Source organism: Malaya genurostris, chromosome 2 (assembly GCF_030247185.1).
Source record: "Malaya genurostris strain Urasoe2022 chromosome 2, Malgen_1.1, whole genome shotgun sequence".
Taxonomy (NCBI): domain Eukaryota; kingdom Metazoa; phylum Arthropoda; class Insecta; order Diptera; family Culicidae; genus Malaya; species Malaya genurostris.
The window spans coordinates 49023730-49045740 of record NC_080571.1 but is presented as its reverse complement, the minus strand read 5'-3'; the positions used below and the strand labels follow the sequence as shown (position 1 = coordinate 49045740).

The following is a 22011-nucleotide window of genomic DNA, read 5'->3' as shown; positions in this document are numbered from 1 at the left end:
TAGAGTACAGAATCTTTGCATTGGTATTGCTACGATCCTACCGGACACTAAGAATCGTTTCTGGTTGGGCCTTAATATACGGCAATTGGTTTGTGAAACATACTTTCTTATACAAGCAGTCGAACATTCCTAGATGTTAAACATTTTATTAGTTTGGATGTTATTTTCTCCCAATAATGCCTAACATACAATTCGGTAACCTAATATTATTTTTAGCGGTCTTCCTCGATTCCGGTTTCCCACATCAAAGTCACCATTTTTGAATCGTTGAAACTAGAGTGCCTACTAATTAATACACGTTACCCTATAATTCCGAAACCGGTAGTCGGATCCAGATGAAATTCAGAACTTTTGTATATAATCATAAGACTTCATCTTTGGGAAAAAATAGTAAACATATTTTAATTTTGCTACACATTTAACCCAAAACTTCGGAGCCGGAAGCCCTATCCAAACAAAATTTTGTATGGGATCACAAGACCTTTCATTTCAATCTAAAGACTGTTCCAGAAAGTATGGACGCACTTTGATTTCGCTGTAAATAATTCACAAGTGTTAGATATTCAATTTTTTTCGATATACTGATAATATTAGACTACAACAACAGAATATTATTCTCAGCATTTGCTACTTAGCCATTGTAGACTAGCTTGCGAACGTTTCTCATTAAATTCCGTACAGACATATTGGCGACAAGTTTTGACACTTTTTTCCAATCTTTTTCGAACTGTTGAATGGTTTCGGCTGCCGAGACATGTTTTCTAAGACGTGCCTTCGTTAATGCCCAAAATTCCTCAATTGGTCGAAGTTGTGGGCAATTTAGTGGATTCATGTCTTCTGGGACGAAAGTGACATTTTTGGTAGTATACCATTCTACCATTGATTTCGAGTAGTGGCAAGAAGCAAGATCTGGCCAGAAGACAACAGGATCCTTGTGGCTTCGAATCATGGGTAGAAGTCGTTTTTGTAAACATTCCTTGATGTATATTTCGCTGTTCATTGAAGCAGTGGTAATGAAGAGTGTCGAAATCTTACCGCAGCTACAAATTGCTTGCCAGACCACAGCTTTCTTATCAAATTTTTCGACTTCAATCGCTTTCTCGGCCTGGTTTAACACTTGCCCCTCTCGCACCGTATAATATTGTGGTCCCGGCAAGGATTTGTAATCGAGTTTCACGTAGATTTCGTCGTCCATGATTATGCAGTTCAAATTTCCAGCAAGAGTCGTATTGTACAGCTCGGCCTGATCGATGCTTCTTGTTTCGGACTACGTTTTGGTTGTTTCTGCTTCTTATAGGTTCAAAGATTCAAACGTTCTTTAGCACGAAGAACATTTGACTTCGAAGTGCCCACTTTTTTGGCCACACGTTTTTGGTTTATCCTCAAAGGTGTTATCCTCACCGAACTTTCTGATTACATTTCGCACAGCTTTTTCACTTACTCCTTCCATTTTTGCTATCTCTCTCAGTGACAGTCCGCGTTCTGTGCACAATTTTTCGACGTTGTTCTGCTGAAAGACCACACATTTCGAAACAAACTAATGAAAACGAATAAACAACTGCACAAGTGGTTAGAGAAGAGTTAAACAACAGGACGCAGCCATAAAAATTGACAGATTCTGAACCATTGCGAAACGGCTGCGGTTTTTGGTTGCGTCCATACTTTCTGGGACAATCTTTAAGCTTGTGAAAACCGGTTCAGCTCTCTCTGAAAAAAGTCGGTGCACATATTTGGCCAATTTTTGGCATATTTTACCCCATATTTCCGGAACCGGATGTCGGATCCAAATAATTTTCAGGAATATGGTATGGGACTACAAGACTTTTTATTTGAATCTGAGTTTGTTAAATCGGTTCATCCGCTTCTAAGAAATAGGAGTGATTTCCGGTTTGGATTACACGATCATTTTTTTCGATACTTTCGGAATCTGAAACGAAGATCCAGTATACCCGAAATCAATGTATTTGACCATCAACTAACCAAATCTGTACAATTCAAGAATTATACGGCTATTTAAATGTATTTGATTGAATTTTTCCGTATCATGTATAAAAACACGCCCCTGAAAATGAAATTTTTATACCTATCAGTTTGTAATTCCGGAACTGGATGTTGTATCGGGATGAAATTAGGTAGAATTATATGAGGTTGTAAGACCCTTCATTTGAACCTACGCTTGCGAAAATTGGATGAGAGGTCTCTTAAAAAATAGATGAAACGATTTCAGTTCATTTTGCGCGTTTTACCCCGTAACTCCCGAGCAGGAAATTGGATCCAGATGAAATTTAACAGACCTTTAGTTTGAATCTTTGTTGAAGAGTATCGGTTGTGCGGTCTCTGAGAAAATCGAGAGCACTTTTTCTTCATATTTTGCACATTTTACCTCGTTACTGCCGAACCGGAAGTCCGATTCGGGTAAAATTCAATAGCAACCTATGGGACCAAAAGACTTATCACTTGAGTCTAAGTTTGTAAAAATCAGTCCAGCCATGTTTGAGAAAATCGAGAGCACATTTTTGTTACATGTTCACACACATACATTTGCTCAGTTCGTCGAGCTGAATAAATATGGCAGTTGGTTTTCACAGTGATTGCTTAACCTTTCTACAAGGTCCGCCATCTAACTTTTTTTTTTTTGAACTAGCGGTTATCTCGACATTGGTAACCTTAATATCACTTCTGATTTGACAGAAACTTAGTTTTATCCTTCCGCTGAACGAAAATGGTTGTGTATACGCTTGAGGAACGCGTGAAAATAGTGCAGTTTTACTTTGAAAAGCAGACGAAGAAGACGCCGATTTTTGCCAAAAAATCATCTTCTCGGATGAGGCACATTTTCATCTCGGCGGGTATGTTAATAAGCAAAATTGTCGCATCTGGGGGACGAAAAATCCGCACGTTATCATGGAGAAGCCGATGCATCCTCAGAGAGTGACGGTTTGGTGCGGATTTTGGTCTGGCGGCATCATTGGGCCATTTTTCTTCGAAAATGGGGCAGAAGCCGCCGCCACGGTCAATGGCGAGCGCTACCGCGCCATGAGTAGCAATTAGTTCTTCTCGTTACTTGAAGAGGAAGACTTGAACACCATTTGGTTCCAACAAGACGGCGCTCCGTACCACACAGCCAACGCTACGATCGATCTTCTGCGCACAGTCTTCGAAGATCGAATTATAAGCCGAAATTCGGACGTCTTTTGACCGCCTCGGAGCTGTGATTTGACGCCGTTAGACTATTATCTTTGGGGGGCTGTCAAAGATAAGTATTATGTGGACAAGCCAGAGACAATTCAAGCCTTGAAGGACAACATTCGTGCAGCCATAGCTGAAATAAAGCTGCATACAATCGAAAATATACTAAAAAACTAGACCGACCGTATGGCGTGCTGCAAGGCCAGCCGAGGCAGCCATTTGAATGAAATTATATTCCACAATTAACCGGAAGGATTGTACTTTAATATGAAAAAATAAATTTTGAAATCGGATGAACCGTTTGTGTTTTATTGCATGTTAAAAAAAAGTTACATGGCGGACCCTGTATATGAGAAAGCCGAAAACACGATATGGTAAAAAATCACATCAATTACACAGTGAATATTGTTGACAGATGTCTGACTCTTACTTCACTTACTATGAAGCGCTTTTTCAAAACAGCTCCGTGGAAGGATGGGTAGAACTCAAGCGTGAATATCTTCTACTGAAACATGTCGATCGAAAAGTCTACAGTATGAACCACTTTTTTTTTTTCTATATTTCGATTGTATTCAATAAGGGGCTGTCCATAAAAGACGTCACGCTTTTTTGACGATTTTTTACTCCCCATCCCCCCTTTGTCACAAATTGTCACAGAAGCAAAGACCCCCAAGCCCCCCCTATGTCACATGTCACGAATTCAAAATAAATAAAATTCACCTCAATACTTTCTCAATATGTATGAAAAGACATACAAATATGAGGGAAAAATCGATTTATTACATGCTGTCATTAGATTAAAAAATATCCCTAAAACTACAAAATCATCGGAATTATTTTATTAATATCAATTATATAAATTAACAAAAGTATTTGGTTGAATTAACAAAAGTAATTTATGAAACATTTAAATCATCTGTTTTATTCCTCCTAGGGGTACACAGATATATTATTGTTTTAGGTAAAGAATAATATTTCCTTAGTGTTGCATACAGGGCTGAGAAAATAAAGACCAAAACCTCATCAAAACGAGATCACTGCCGAAGAATCTTTCCAAGATCAGTTGATCAGTGAATTTTAAATCACATCGATCAATATCGGTACTGATCTTCCGTCACACAATGGGTCACTACCCATTGCTAAAATGATTCTTGATTTATGTAAGTTCAATCATTGAATGATTCGATAAGCTTTGATGTTGGTGGAGGAAAATCACATATGATCAAGATAAGACATGGTATGATCTACGTCTGAAATCGTTGATCTCCTGCCTTTTTTCAAATGGAGTACAATTGAATAAACTGCGTCAGAATCAGATAAGAGAAATTATTATGATATATTATTATCAATGCTAGAAAAGCAAATTACTGAAAAAATTGTCAGTGCATAACTTAAGTTAACTTAAGTTTGAAGGCATTTTTTTCTTATTTACTCATATTAGGCAAAATTTATTAATTTCGCTAATTTACTCGCTCCTCCGTGCACTTTTGCTGATCACAACAGAAATGATTTCCTGCATCACTCATTTCCGAATTTACAAGAAGTAGCTTTTACATCAACAAATACACGTTTTCCTTTAGAATGTAAACGTTTATTGTGGAGATTTTTTCAGGAAATAGGGCAAAGCAGTAATATAATTAGGTATTTCAAAAATGCGCTCATTGAAAATATTGGACGTCACATTCCAAAAACCTCCCCCCCTCCCCCCTGTCACAAAAGGTCACGTTTTATGAAACACCCCCCTCCCCCTTGCGGCGTGACGTCTTTTATGGACAGCCCCTAATGAAACAGTGAAAAATAGTTTAATTGTTCCAAAAACGTTTCAATCCTTCTAACTCTTCTATGACCACATCATTCGATACAAATATCTATCCAGCAAGCGTATTTCTTAAATCTGAGAACAGAAAATAGTTCCTAAGGGCTAAAACTGGCAAATATGGTATATGCGTCAGCAATTCGAATTTCAATTTAGGGAATTTAGCCAAGCGGTACCCACGCTACAAACGATAACAGTAAATAATAGTTGATTTACTTGAAGCAGAGCCCAGATTATGCTTATCAAGCCAATCCCTTCCTTTCACATTATTGATTTATATCGTTTAAGGTTTCACAATATTGTTTTCTTTGAAATACAAACTTTTTCCAACACACGAAGTCCTTTTGCTCCATTGTTCCTAACTTTCCAAAAGAAGCGCCATTGAAATTACAATAACTAACACACTAATGAAGAGAAAGTTATAAAGTTTTTACAGATGACATCTGAAGGATGTATCTATTCAATAATAGAGGGATTTTCAATTAGACACGCCATCTGTCAATTAGTTCGAAACAACTGTATTCTTGCTCAGTGTCTATATGTTCGACCTTATTGTCAGACGATGGTTTAGACGTGATGAATTACACAACAGATCCGCTGATCAATTGACGAGTGAAGGGTGTATTCGATAAAAGTGTCACTCGGGAAATCTTTTGTAACTTTTTAACCGTATGATAGAAAATTTTCGAAATTTGAGCAACATCGCATTGTTTACATCTGTCAAGTTTTAGAGTTATTCATTGGCCTGATTTGGCATACTGCCACTACGTTCGAAACGTGTTGTAATGATATCGATCCAACAGAGTCAATTTTGTGCCAAAAGATATATGCTCCCACCAAATTCACCGGAACTTTTCCCCATCGAAAAGTTCTGATTAATTATGAAAGCGGAACTTCACAAACATCCCAAAACAATTTAAACTAAGCTGGAATTGATAAAAATTTGTGTTAAAACGTAAAAAAAAAACACTGGAAATCCGGTTGTACAAAAGTGAAAAGAAAAGTGCGGGCATCCGAAATGACAGAAGTAGGAGTTTTTCATTCTCGGAGCTTATCAAGAAAATCCGATAATCGGTTAAGTTTTGGTGAGTGAATATGTGTGTTCCATTTATATGCTTCTCTTTGAGAGATACAACTTAATCAAAATATGACCATTTCGTTTTGCTTCGCTACACGGAACAGGTCGCTGCGACTAGCGATTTTATGCAATTAGTAGCTAGCCGGAGAAGATTCATCGTTATCCATTAAGACTAGTGCCAATCATTGTCATCAATAGAGAATTCAATGATTCGCATTCAAAGATTCTGCACAATATCTTGTTCAAATCTTCACAATATCTTGGCTGGAAAAATTTATCAAAAATGGAATAATGTAAAAAAACGGAAAAATATAACAAAAATGGATATAAGTAGCGATCCTTTGAAGCACTAAAAATTGATTGCAAAGAACTATTTAAATATTTCCTTCCTTTTAAAAAACGATTCTATAACAGAAGATTCAATGAAGAAATTATATTTAAAAAAGTCTCGTTAGCCTCACCTTATTGCCTGTAAACGTGTAATGACACGATTATTTAAAAAAGAGTGAACGGAATTATCTATGATAGAAATATGCTTCTGATATTATCGCGTCCGAGCTTACAACTGTTGAAATGGATGGTGAAATTCGGTTTAGTGGCTCTTTTTAACAGGAAAAAAATGTTTAATAATTTTTCCTCACTAATCACGAAAATAAAATATTTATCGTAATGTATATCACAAGACTTCAAATGTGCATATTGAACGTCGCTACACAGATAACACATGACTTGATGAATCGTGTAACTAACTAAAAAAATACATTCTTTTTGAAAAATGGATTTTATTCATCAATGTACTCTCCTTCCAACGCTTCCCTAAGTTCTCCATGCCGTGTTTGTAGAAGTATTTGTCTATTGCATCAAAATAGGCTTCACATTTAAGAATTGCTTCTTCGTTTGAGTTGAATTTTTTAATGATGAGCACTATTTTTGAGATCAGCGAATAGCCATTAGTTACTGGGAGTCAGATCTGAACTGAACGGTGGATGAGGAAGCAAACTGCACAGATAAAAATATTTTATGAATTTACATCAATTTTCATGCACATATTTGGAGCCGGAAATTGAATGGAAAGTTACTCTACAGTTTTGAGCGTTTTTTTTAATATACACACGGAAAACCCTCCAATCAAAAAATTACGATCCCGCATTTTTTGATTTTTGTAGTTGTTGTTTTAACTAATAATTAGTTGATTCAACCAATTTGCTATTTGATTTGCACTTATTGAAGTAGTTGAAAAATATGTTGTTTTTAATGCTGTCTAATGTCAAAAACAGCACAAAGCAAAACAAAAATCGCAATGGAAAATCAACCATTACTTTAGTTGAAATTCAAACGCGTTTCTTAAAGATTTTCATGCAAACGAAATTCGCTTATACGTTTGTAAAACTCGTGAAGAGTAACTTTTGAGTGATAGTGAATTAATGTTTATCATAACACTTGTTGTCAGAATATTAATGTAATGATAAATTATCTACATCTTTACTGCTCTGGTGTTACAAGAAGAAACGGTTGATATGAAGTAGTGCTATGCACAGAATTTATAGCCGTTAGAGATATTGCAATTAACAAAACGTGTTTAACCAAACTGCGTTTGAATCTTGGTCTTAAAATCAACTTGATTCTCCATCGTGAAGCAAAGTCAAAGCAAAGACTCAATGCATTCGGTTCGACTTTTTGTTCGTTAGTAATATAGTGGTCACAATTAGAAAGTTTCATTGACACCAGCACTACTAAAAGACAGTATATTAAAAACAAAAATAAAAATGGTTTCAATGAATAATTCATTTAATAGAATGCAACAACAACATTACCTTTTATTTATACCGTCATAATATAATATATTATTTATATTAAATATTACTTTTTTTTATGTCTTAACATACTAAATTTTCATTTAAAAAATCAGAACGTATATCATTAAGGAATATTTCATTGTCATTAAAAATAAATAATTTTACTTAAGTTGAAATAACTAATCGTAATATCTTAAACAACTGAAACCAATTTGTTTTTCAACTCACATAACTGTTAAATCAAAAACAAGGTCGGTTGTTGTAACTAAAATCTTTATTGAAATTGAAAGGTGTGTGTCTTGACTAACTGACAGCATCTTTCTTTCAACCAAAAATTTTGTTATTTCAACCATCGTTTCTGTTGATCGAAAAACAAAAATGACAGTTTAGAAAAATGCAACAATCGATTAGTTGTATAAAATTTTAACCAATCAAATTCAGAAAGACAACTAATATGTTGGTTGTTTCACGATCGCGAGGGGTTCCGTGCAGTCTTGTTCATTGGAAAATCTATGCAATCCAATTTAATTTTACATCGATCATGGTTTTAAATCAAATTTTCGATTCAATTTATGTCTTTTCCATCATACTATTGATTTACATGTCGTGTAAATTTCATTATTTTTTTCTGTGTGAAGTGCAGATCGTACAATTTAACCATCGTTGTCATCGCCTCGTGATTCGGTGCATTGTCCTGGTGAAAAAGGGTTTTTTTTCCATCGACATAAGAAGTCGTTTTTCCTTGATTTTTGTATTCAAACGATCTAACAACATGCAGTTTTCGCCATTAATTGTTTTTTTTTCTTAAGATAGTCGATTTTTTTCTTAAGATAGTCGATATGTGCATCTCAAAATACTGAAGCCATAACCTCTCCAGCTAAATGTTGTGCCTTTGGACGCTTCGGATATGTTTCACCGGCTGCAATCCACTCAGATGATGATCGCTTTAATGCTGGAGTGAAGTGATGGACCCATGCTCCATCTATTGTCACATATAGACGCAAACAATCTGATTTCTTACTTGTAAATAAGGCCTAACACTGTTCTGAATTATCAACATGTTATCTATCTATATAAAAATGGATGTAAGTTTGTATGTTTGTAACGCCATAACTTCGGAACTACTGAACGGATTATCACCAAACTTGGCACAGGTACTTCTAGAACTTCAGAGATGGTTTAAGGTGTATATTTATAGGGGAGGGAGCGTAGCAAGTGTCATTAACAAGAGGGGGTCATGAAAAAATTCATATAAGTTGACAAGAATCGATAAGTTTTGAAGACCATAGAAACATTTTGCATACCTTAGATATGACTATAAGGGGGGTGGATGTAGCAAGTGCCTTCAAAAAGGGGGGTGTAATGTTTAAAACGGCATAATTTCGAAACTACTGAACGAATTGTCACCAAACTTGGCACAGATACTTCATGGTCTTCTGAGATAGTCATAAGAGTATTTTAATGGGGGAGGGAGCGTAGTAAGTGTCCTTAACAGGAGGGGGGTCATGAAAAAATTGTCTAATTTGACGAGAATCTATACTTTTTGAAGACCATAGAAACATTTTGCATATATTAGATATGATTATATGGCGGGTTTATGTAGCAAGTACCTTTGAAAAGGGGAGTGTAATGTTTGTAACGGCATAACTCCGAAAGTACTAGTTGGATTGCTATCGAACTTGGCACATGTACTTCTAGCTCTTCAGAGGTGGTTATAAGTGTATTTTTATAGAAGAGGGAGTATCGCAAGTGTCATTAACAAGAGGGGTCATGAAAAAAAATCATTTAACTTAACGCAAATCAATATTTTTTGAAGACCTTAGACACATTTTGCTTACCTTAGATATGATTATATGGAGGATGGATGTAGCAAGGGCCATTAAAAATGAGGGTGTATTGTTTGTAATGGCATAACTCCGAAACTACTGAACGGATTGCTATCACACCTGTCACAGATGCTTTTTGCTCTTCAGAGATTGTTGTAAGGGGTTTTTTATGGGGAGGGAAAAAATATATTTAATTTGACGAGAATCGATACTTTTTGAAGACCATACATAGTTTTTACGCAACTTATATATGATTATAAGGGTATTCGTGTGGGGTGGATGTAGTACGTGCCTCTAAAATGGCGGTTGTAATGTTTGCAAGGGCATAACTCCGGAACTACTGAACGGATTGCTATCAAATTTGGCACCGATACTTCTTACTTTTCAGAGGTGATCATTAGAGAATTTTCAGAGGGGAGAGTATGTAGCAAGTGGCCTTAACATGGGGGAGAAGGTCAATGACGAAATTTGTGTAATTTGAAGAGAATCGACATTTAGACTAGAAGAAGGGTTTTTGAAAATGAATGCTCATCTCAAATTTTTTGTAAAACAAGAGAGTGGAAAGAATTTCAACATCGTAGTAGATAGTATTGCTGTTGTTAATTCGAATGCAAAGCAATTTTCTTTAAATAATTCCAAAAGATCTGCACGGAACCACCCGCGATCCCATTTCAACCAGAATATTAGTTGATTTTCTGAATTCGATTGGTTAAAATTTGGTACAACTAATCGATTGTTGTTTTAACTAAACTGTCATTATTGTTTGTCGATTAGCAGAAACGATGGTTGAAACAACTAATTTAACTGTTTGAAAAAAAATGCTGCCAATTAGTGAGGACACATACCTTTCAATTTCAACAAATATTTTAGTTGAAATAACTGGTGTTGTTATTGAAACAAAATTCTGTTAGTTGAAAAATAAATCGGTTTTATTTGTTTGTTTGTTTTGAGATCAGTAAAGATCTAAATTCTAAAAAAATACTTCTGATTCGATCGGAAATGATTGATGTAGAAAAACGTTTTTAATCAGCAAAAGTGCCCGGAGGGGCATGTAAATTAGCGAAGTTATTAAATTTACCTAAAATGATGCCTTCAAACGGTTGAACTAAAGTTATGCACTGATAATTTTAGTCAATTTATATGAGCTTGTGTGTATCAACCGCTGGGAATTGGAATTTTGCGACGGCAATTCAAACGCGCCATTCAATCGCAGCGCGTTCTGTGCGTTTGAAACCCTTCGCTCCTGTTACTTTTATAAATTAAATTCATGTCAAAAAGCGTTTTATTGCTAATGCATGAACATCATCATCGGTAACAAACAGCTGGAAGTAAAACAGTCTGCTGGAAGTAAATAATGATCGAATTTGAAGCATAAAATTTTTGCGCATACCTGAAAGATTACGAGATGATCATTCATTAACATTTTCTAATTTGTCACCAAATCTTTTTCATCTTAAACAAGGTTAACTTTATCACAACACCGCTGTTAGATAAACACTTGTTATCATAAAATGAACACAATTTCACCAAACGCTTTAACCATCGATGTTGTTTTCATTGACATTTTGAAGCGACGCGAACAGATTTCAACTAAAAAAGTTGTTGATTTTGCATTGCAATTATTGTTTTGCTTTCAACTGTCTCCGGCATTTGACAGCATTCAAAACAACATATTTTTCAACTACTTGAATATACGCAAATCAAAAACCATTTTGGTTGAATCAAAAAGAAATTAGTTAAATCAACTATCGCAAAAATCAAAAACTGCGATATCGCAATTTTATGATCGAAGGGTTCTCCGTGTGGTTTCATTTTGCCGGGGAATTAAAAAAACTAAGGGAAAATAAACTTTATCTGCCTATGAACACGAGTGTATTTAAGTCTCAGCATAACTACGAAGCAACTAAATGAATCGCCACCAAGTTTGGACATGTACCAAAAGTGGGAATCGATGTTTTTTTTAAAAGCACAGATACTTTCTACACTATTCATTGTAATCATGGAGAAGATTGGTAGTAAGTTAACTGACAAAAAGGATGTTGAATCAAAATAGATTTTAATGTTATATTGAGGGTGAGGAAGTGTAGCAAGTGCTCCAAACATGGAAAGTGGAAGAGAAAATTGATCGGATTTTACGAAAAATTGGTACTTCTTTAAGAGTACAACATATTTCTAGCAACTAAGTGAGGTTCACAAAAATATTCACAAGAGGGAGGGGAAATAAGTATTCTCAATATTGATCTGAATTGACGAAATCATACAATAAATGTACATTTTTTTATGTAAATTGAAAAAACTGTTGTTAAAGCCGGGGTAGAAAACTATGTATAAAAAGTTATTTTATAGTATGAATGTAGTTATGATGTTAAACAGACTTTCTTTATAAAATAATCATTATCAGATGGAAAACTTTGAGCAATTACGTGGAAACAATAATGTCATACAAATTGTTATAAAGAGGAGGGAGTAGCAAGTGTTTATAGCCATGGAAGCCAAAGGTATTGAAGATCGAATGTGACGAGGTAGTACGGAAGTACGTTACAAGCACATATGCATATGAAAGTCGGAGATTACTAATGAGGTATGTACAGACAGAAAGATGTTTTAAATGTTTCTAACAAAAGGGTTCAAATATAAAACTGACCCAATTTGTCGAGAATACCATGAAAATTATGATTATTGTGAGATCTGAGATGGGACACTGATCATTCGCAATCTGAACATGAACGGAGTATTGTTCAATCGGGTTGTCGTCTAAGTTGTGTTTCATTACAATCAGAGTATCAATGGGGAGGACAATTTCTAGAATTTTTTTCGGCTTTGCCTTCGCGAAACATTTCCGAGCAACGCCGGGTAAATCAGCTAGTTGTTTATAATTGAATGTGAATATACGCAATACCCACTTTGAAAAGAGCTTTTTTATCGTCAAATGTTCATGCATAATTGTAAAAACACTTAAGTGGCTGTCACTTTTTTCTGACTAATCGAAATGTCAATGAAATATTATTCTTGTAGTAATTTTTCCTATCGCGAATCATTTGAAATGAGCTGACTCAGTACCTATTTGTTTGACGGCATCCAGTTTTGACACTGACAGTACCAAAAACTCGATAATCAATTGAATTACTAAGCTGATAACCGAACAACTGTAGAAAATTTGGTCAAAACTATACAATTTTTTTAGTATGGTCAAAGCAATATATACAAAATCATCCTTTGGAATAATCACATTAGTCACGGTCGGTATAACACTGCTCTCAATTCCGCAATTCCGCTAGCATGATGTGGAAATGAAATTCTGATTCAGACGAATACGCAACTTGGCGGTGACATTAGAATCGTTTTCAGACAATCACACGCTTATTTTAGTTTTGATCTACGAATGTGTGCTATTTTGAATCGATTTTTTACATTTAATATTTAATATTAAATGGTGACAAAAAGCAATAACAATGAAGATTTTACCAAAGTAATACTGACGATTGAACATACAGGAGACATTCGAGATTGGTTTTGTTGTCAAGAAACAAATGATGTTCGCCTAGCACTGGCTTCCACTGTTCTAGTGGCAGCTGAAATTGTGTTTATTGCTTCGAAAGTGATTGGAATAATGCCTTCAGTTCGATAACAATTCGAGGAATACGATTTTATGCTCTATGAAACTATCACATACGAGGTCTAACTGCACAGGCAACAGAAAATTCTGATACAGTTCAACTCATCACCATTTAGAAAATGGGATAAGAAAGTGTAGAAAAAAAAACATCAAACACTATTTTCTCACTCACGCTAAATGCAACCCAAAGCTGCAGTCATAAATTTAAATGCAACTGCTAAGTATCTAAGCTGCAAGTCATCGTACGTCACATTGAACCCTCGACTTGGTGCATTTTCGAACGACACTTAATAACCGAAATAGAGCGACATATGATGGCATGTTTTTATGTTTGCCACAGAGAAAAAAGTGAATGCATTTATCGTGCGTCATTTGAAAATGTTTGGTATCATTATTTTGGTGTCAGTTCATTGATCTTCCGTGACACGTAAAATTCAAAACTAGTTCCGCTGTGAAACAGACACCGGGGGAACAAATGAAACACGCTAATGACACTTTTCACAGTGTCCTGCCACTACCTCTTGGAAAACGTTTTACGTCGGTCGGTTGCCTGGCAATGTAATAACATTGCGAAGAAACGGCGTCAGAGCGCAGCAGCCTGGTAACGTTGCATCGGTGATGACACTACGACGACGGTGACGAAGACGACGACGACGACGACGACGATGATAATGATGACAGCGACGGCTACTGTCTGCGGACGTGAGTTCAAACTACCGAATATGTGGCCTCCTTCAAGTTTGTGTCAGCAGTTCGTAGTCGATGCACTCCTACTTGTGGGGCCGGAACATGCATCTACATGAGAAAATACATGTAATACGTGGTAAAGTTCTAGCAAACAGTTTCCCCAGAGGTGTATCGACGCTACAGATACGAACAAAATAATGTGACCACCTCATTCTTTCGATCATAGACATGATTCCGGCTGCAAGAAATTCTATTTTATGAAAGAATATGGTTTCCAAAGCAAGCTAATCATTAGAGTAGATCAATGCGAACACAAACACCAACTGGTGGGACCGTTACTGTGCCTGCCTATAATCCCGAACTGTTCGTTGGGTCAATAAAGTATGCATCAAAGCATTTATGTTTCCAGGGGGAACACGGCCATTCGTTGTGGCATATCGGTAGGTTTGAATTAATCATACGCTTAGTTCAGAACGCCACGTGATTGATTGTACCCTCCCGTCCGAGCTAGTTAATTTCAAGATTCAATATTTACTATGTATGACAAGCCTGGATTACTCACGCAAATATTTACCGATGAAAATTAATTTAAATTGTAATTGGATTAAAGGCCCATACAGAACCCGGCATCGCCGATGTGGTGCGTCAAGGCAATGGGGTCTGGTCACTGGTCACGGTTGGTTGTCTGGTTCAGTTGGAAGCTATCCAACCACACGGATATTTCTTAGACTGTGAAGCAGTGCTCTAGTCAAGTCTTAGGATTAACGAACAATTTTAAATCTACTTCTTTTGCTATCGTTTCGCACAACATATTGAAACTTTGTCCTTTTGAATTATTTGTTTTATATTTTATATCCATGAAAGAAACAATAAAAAAACGAATAACAATTATGTTTCAAATTTCTAGAATCTAAGCGAATTCGTACTTATTTTTGTACACTTTCGAACAGATTTTAGGCTTTTGCTTCGTTATTTCATATGAGTGTTTGTAATTTATAACACTCAGATATCCTGGAATCGGATCTAGATAAATCAACTCGATTTACAAAAAAATAATTCCATTTAATTTTACTATATTACAAAAAAATCATTGCTATTTTGCCACTAAAGTCACGAGATAACAGTTCGGCTGAAAAGTTCGTATCGTTTCATAGAAACACACATTTTTTTGCCAAAATTCGTTTTTATTATTCAACATAATTGCCATCAGAGGCGATACAGCGATTATAGCGATCTTCCAACTTTTCGATACCATTTTTGTAGTACGATTTGTCCTTTGCCTCAAAATAGGCCTCAGTTTCAGCGATTACCTCTTCATTGCTTCTAAATTTTTTACCAGCGAGCATTCTCTTGAGGTCTGAGAACAAGAAAAAGTCACTGCGGGCCAAATATGGAGAATACGGTGGATGAGGGAGCAATTCGAAGCCCAATTCGTTCAATTTCAGCATGGTTTTCATCGACTTGTGACACGGCGCACGGCATGTTGAGTCTTTCCACGCTTTGGGTTCGGTTCATCGCGTGCAGTCCACTCAGCTGACTGTCGATTGGACTCCGGAGTGAAGTGATGGAGCCATGTTTCGTCCATTGTTATATATCGACGAAAAAAATCGGTTTTATTTCGATATAACAGCTCTAAACACTGCTCAGAATCATCAATTCGTTGTTGTTTTTGATCGGTTGTGAGCTCACGCGGCACCCATTTTGCACAAAGCTTTCTCATATCCAAATATTCGTGAATAATATGTCCAACACGTTCCTTTGATATCTTTATGGTGTCAGCTATCTCGATCAACTTCACTTTACGGTCATTGAAAATCATTTTGTGGATTTTTTTCACGTTTTCATCGGTAACAGCCTCTTTTGGAAGTCCACTGCGTTCATCGTCTTCGGTGCTCATATGACCAGTACGAAATTTTGCAAACCACTTACGAATTGTTGCTTCGCCCGGTGCAGAGTCTGGATAACACTCATCAAGCCATTCTTTTGGTATCGGCGGCACTTTTTTTCATCAAAAAGTAGTGTTTCATCAACACACGAAATTCCTTTTTTTCCATTTATTTCACAATAACAAAAGTAGCTACACTCAAAATGCAATATCTCACAAACTAATAATCAGACAGCTGTCAAATTTATACACGTATCTTTTGAAGGTTGGTACTAACTGAAAATGGTATGGATTTAATTCTAGTGGCGCCCTCTCATAGAAACGATACGAACTTTTCAGCCGATCTGTTAGTAACAGACACCGATACCAGTATTTCTGTGTGTTATTTGCCACCTTTATCAGTGTATTAGTTCTAAGTATATTAAAAGGTAATTTTTGTAGAGACCAATTATGGACCTGTAAGACCTTTCATTTGAATTGGGTAGTAGGCCATTTCTGAGAAATCGAAGTTCCATTTCATAGCTTGTGATCACTGAGCAATTCCAGGAATGAGTAGTCGAAAAAGTGACAAAATCATAATCGACCGCCTCCGATTTGGATGAAACATTGCACATGGCTTCAGTATGGTAAACCATAAGTTTTAAACCGATGGAGTGGTCAATCCGACTCACGACTGATTTTTAAAAAGGGCGTATGTATATTTTATACACACTGAAAAAAAAAATTATAATTTCAAAATGAACCAAAAAAATTAAATTAAAAAAAATCAGTGTTTCGACTTTTTTTTGATAATTTTTATTTTAAAGCTCCTATTAAAACCTACAGATTGATGGCTATCCCATCCGTGCCTTTTGAAAAATGAAGAAGTTACAGCTAAAACAATTTACATATATATTCGAAATTTCAAGTTCTCGTTGAAAGATAATCGTCTAAACAGTAGAATATTATTCTACAGGTTAAAGGCAATAAATTTGTTCATGATATCCTTTCTTCTAAAAGTAGCTTGAGATACTTGGATATTTAATTATAACACCATTTTTTAAATTTCCATGAATTGTTTATTTGCTTGCTATATCTACAATTATTACATGTACATGAATAATTCTTAATTATAATTAAGGTTTTAAGTTTTTGAAAATTGTATGAGTACTACGTGCATCGTCATTCGAATACAGTCTTGTGACGATTGTGGTTTCTGAAATCGGAACGAAAAAATGGTATTTCTGTGTGCCTGGAATCATTGGTATCTCATAAACACTACTCCACTCGGTCACACCCCGTTCATATTCTTCTTGTAACACGTAACAAAAAGACATGGTCGTGAATGCATATCGACGTCTCTGCTCTGCCCATTCATAGAGTAGTTGTGATTGGGTGTTCATGTAGTTGATTAAAATTTACAGAGACTTGTAAAATTTTTTTCTGTTTTTGTACTGCGAGGCAGCTCCGTCAGACATAAATATTGCTTTTCTAATTTGAATTTTGTCTTTTAAAAATGACATTAAGTGTGAAATAAACACCTCAACCGCGATGGTATCGTGTTTAAGCACTACTGAAATCACAATGAAACTTAAATGTTCAAGCTCTTCGGATTCTCCATAATAAATTTCAAACGAATGAATGGTTGCTTGATCATTGCTCCAATAGTGGCTTTGAACAGCATCCTTAAACACAAATGAAAAATTTTCTGAAAAATCACAAATAATTACAATTGGCCTTTTTAAGCTGATTTTTGATAAAATCATGAGTCATAAGTTTTTCTAATTTTTCGCAAAAATATGCTGCAAATTCTTCTACTGGTTTGACAAATTTCTCTAGATCACATCTGTCAGTAGAAACCCATTGTTCAAATCTTATCTCAGTCAAATCACGTTCCTCGAAATTGTGTCGCTGGACAACTTTTGTATTCACGGAGGTAGCAGGATCTTTTTGATGAGTCACATAATAGCTTTTTTAAATTATAATTCTTAACATCATACTTGAAATATTTTTTAACAGCATGAATCATTAATGAAACATTATCATGGATTGTGCAAACACATATGTTATGTGAACCAGAACTTCCAAGCAACTTGCAGTGTTTTGGTCTTAATGCTGCAAATGTACTAAATCCAATATTTCGATCTGAAAATTCTTCCTTATAACCCAAATAAATTTCTTTCAATGATGAATAAAGCAATCGTTTTTGTTTGCGTTCACACTTACCATTCATTTTGACTGTGACGCAATCTCTTGATCTCGGCATTACTCTGCTGACGTCAACGCTGTTAAAATATTGAAGCACCTCGTTTTCTATCGTTTCCCGAATATTTGCTTTTTTATACCTCATGAAATATCCAAATATTTTTCTCGAGGATAATTAACATTCCGGGTTTTCTTCGTTGATATCGGAGACACGTTGATTCTTGCGATGCCCTTGTTGAAGAGTTCAATGTTCCGTTGCTGACTGCCCTTCTGTTTCCGACGTATGACTTTCCTTATAAGCCCGCCTACGACAGCGATCACAAATGCTAAACGTGGTATTCAATTTAACCTTGCACTTTTGAGCTTCTAAGTTTCCAATTATGGTTTTATTTGCATGCACCCGTAAACTATTTTAGCTGTAACTTCTTCATTTTTCAAAACGCACGGATGGGATAGCCATCAATCTGTAGGTTTTAATAAGAGCTTTAAAATTAAAATTATCAAAAATAAATTAAAACCCTGATTTAATTTTTTTAATTTAATTTTTTCGGATTATTTTGTAATTATTTTTTTCAGTGTATATTTGCCATACTGAAGCCATGTGCAAAGTTTCATCCAAATCGGAGAAGGTTGAGTCTGATGATCTGCTAAGCATTTCTGGAATTGCTCCACTGTTTCCGATACTTTCGAAACGGTTTAATTGAAGTAATTATTTGGTCTTTTGGTTACCAGATTTTTAAACTGGAGAAATATATTTTGAGTGAATTGCCTAACTGTACATTGTCACTTATGAAAATATACTCTTGAAATTTGAATTTTAACACCAATCATCCTGGTCAACCACATTTTCCTTTTTCATGTTCCGTCTTAGAAACGCAAGTGCATAACAAACTATTTCTGACCATTTAAAAGCTAACGGAAAAGTCCAAAAGTGTGAAAATTGGGTGCCACATGAATTGTATGGATGACAGAAAAAGAACAGAAAAAAAACACTTGTGAAATTTTGCTTCAATGACACGAATAACATTAATTTTTCATCGCATTGTTATAGGCGATGAAAAATTAATTTATTCTTAGAATCTAAACGAAGAAAAAAATCATTGGTTAATCCGAGACATCCATCGACATCGACAGTAAAACCAGATCGATTCTATCAGAAAGCCAAAAATGTGGTCAAGATGTGTATAGAGCAATGATCAATACTTTGAATCAGGGCCGCATCTAGGACACGTGCCAAGTTTGTCATATACCAAGTGTGTCATAAACCAATCGATACGGCTCGACGAACTGGGTAAATGTCCGTGTGTGTATGTGTGTTGTCAACAAAGTGGTCAAGATCTCAGAGTTGACTGATCAAACTAGTCGCAAATGAAAGTTCTCCCCGTCACACTGAACGCTATTGAATGGTTTTGAGATAAGAGATAAGTTTAATTTTTGAGTTATACGAAGTTTGATGTCAAAATTATTAATATCTGTCACAATTGACTTTGAAAACAGAATGTGTTTTGCCTTTCTCATATAGAAAGGTTATGCAATCACTGTGAGAACCGACTTTTGAACCGAGGCCCGGAGGGCCGAGTGTCATATACCATTCGACTCAGTTCGTCGAGTACGCAAAATGTCTGTGTGTGTATGTGTGTGTATGTGCGTATGTGTGTATGTAACGTTTTTTTTTTCACTAACTTTTTTCGGAGATGGCTGCACCGATTTTCAAATTTTATTCAAATGAAAGCTCTTTAGGTCCCATACAAAATTCCTGAATATTATTTGGATGCGACTTCCGGTTCCGGAGTTATGGGGTAAAATGTGCAAAAAATGAAAACATGTGTTCTAACTTTTCTCATGGATGACGCGACCGATTTTCAAAAACTTAGGTTGAAATGAAAAGTCCTGTGATTCCATACGTCATTTCTGAATTTCATCCGGATCTGACTTCCGGATCCGAAAATATAGGGTAAAGTATGTTAAGAATTTTATACCATCACTGAAACGGGCGAAAAATCATAAAAAGTTTTCTAAATCGACCTCAAATTTTCTCCATTCGACAGTTTTTATCAGTAGACGGTCAAACAAACCGATTCTGGTAATTCTTTTAAGAATCGAAGGAAATTATTTTGAAGAATGTCACAGTACTATATATGATAGTATGATTGATATGAAAAAGGCATCATTACACCACTAGGTGGATAAAAACAGGTTTTTAGATTAAGATTCCGCACGGTAATAACTATCCAACAAGCCATAGATTGTTAAAATTCATTCCGTTCCGTTTTAACGGAGATATCGATATTTTTGTGCGACTTTTCGCCTTATTCCAGTAGTAGGAGTTTTTTTTTTCTTTCGGCTTTCATTTATCACGTAATGTTATCCAGAAATCGTGTCTCTTGTTATTATCTGATTAGAATAACTTACTATAGAAGCACTAGATTTAGGAAAATATATCATTTCGATAACTGTTATTTGTAGATGCAAAAGATGAGGAGCTTTTATGCCTACTGAGCTGAGCTGAGCTGAAGTAGATCGCCCGTAGTTGCACTTCGTGATTGACCGAATGAATGGAAATGTACAATGAACCAAAAAAAATAAGCTTGGGAGAAGCAAATCATTTTCACTGTACATACCCATTCACTTCTAACTTTTTATTAAATGATCAATAACGACGCCGGCTGTGCTACTTAGGGAAAGGAAGGAATGTTAGTCCGATACTCGTTGTTTCTAGAGACCGCGGGTACCACTGTATCTTCACGAGCATCACGGGATAGGAGATTTGTTAGTAGGGAGGGAAAAAGATCCGGATATGTTTTGGTAAACAATATGATCTCAACAAAACCTGATTTTCGATACTCAGGAGCGATATAATAAGTAAGAAAAATATAAAATATCTCCAAGGAACGATCTCACCAATATCCCTTTTCTCCCGCTTGCTCTGCTGTCAGTAACGCGAGATGAAACACGACCACTGGAAGAATAAAATAAACACACTCGCGAATGGGTCCGCTGCAGACCAACCCTACACCCTCAGTCCGAATGACACGATCGACTTGTAAACTTTCACACGTTGCACAGAAACCCGACAACACCGACAATGATATGCAGACGGCGCTTCGATCGGTTAACAGGTTAACACCGTTGATTTTTGGGGCGGCAAACTCACAGTATCCGCCGCTTGAGCATTTTCAGTTTTTGCGAATCAACACTATTCAATAAATAGCACCCTCATTACTAAACACACACTTGCCACACCTGCACTATCACTCAAAATAACTATTTCAACCAAATTCCTAACTATACGTATCAAACAACACATTAAAATTATACTTTTTTGAGAGCAGCACCAGGACACCGCATCGCACTCCCAGTGATGCCAACTCTCTCGATGAGGAGGTTTTATGCCTACTGGAGAGAAACTTTTTCTAGTGTGCTTTTTGGAGAATAAAAGATGAGGAGGAAAAGAAAGACATTCAGATTAAAATCCGACAACAAAAGAAGGCGCTGTCTCAGAAAACAAAAGCCAAACAGGAGGCGATAAATGATTGAAACTAAAATTGTAGAGGTTAAGTCAGATCATCCTGATGTGATCGACCCTAAAATTCTTCTTACCGAGAAGGAAAAGCTTGCAGAGCAAATGTCTTCGCTGCAATCTGTTTAACTTCTTCCAGAATAACAAAATTGAGGGCAATTTTTTTTCGCTTTTGTATTTTTCGTACATCAGAGAGTATATATTTACTAAGGACATCGAAAAAAATGGAGAATTGCAGGGAAATCGTGGGCTTTCTCAAAGTGACGTGTTGTATGCGAATTTATTATATGACGGGCAAACTTCCGTTGCAGATTTTTAGATTACATTCAAGTGTATTTTAAAGTTCTGCGGAAAGTAACACCTGCATAAAAATAATGGTGTGTGTAAACGTTTCGCTCGAATATCGCGCGTTTT

General features: G+C 35.9%; 1 protein-coding gene across 2 annotated transcripts in view; it reads left to right on the top strand.

Annotated features, from left to right (window-relative positions):
- The window catches only part of LOC131432499 (galactosylgalactosylxylosylprotein 3-beta-glucuronosyltransferase P), a 184041-nt gene that overhangs the window by 1396 nt on the left and 160634 nt on the right, over positions 1-22011 (top strand). The gene's annotated exons all lie outside the window — the stretch shown is intronic.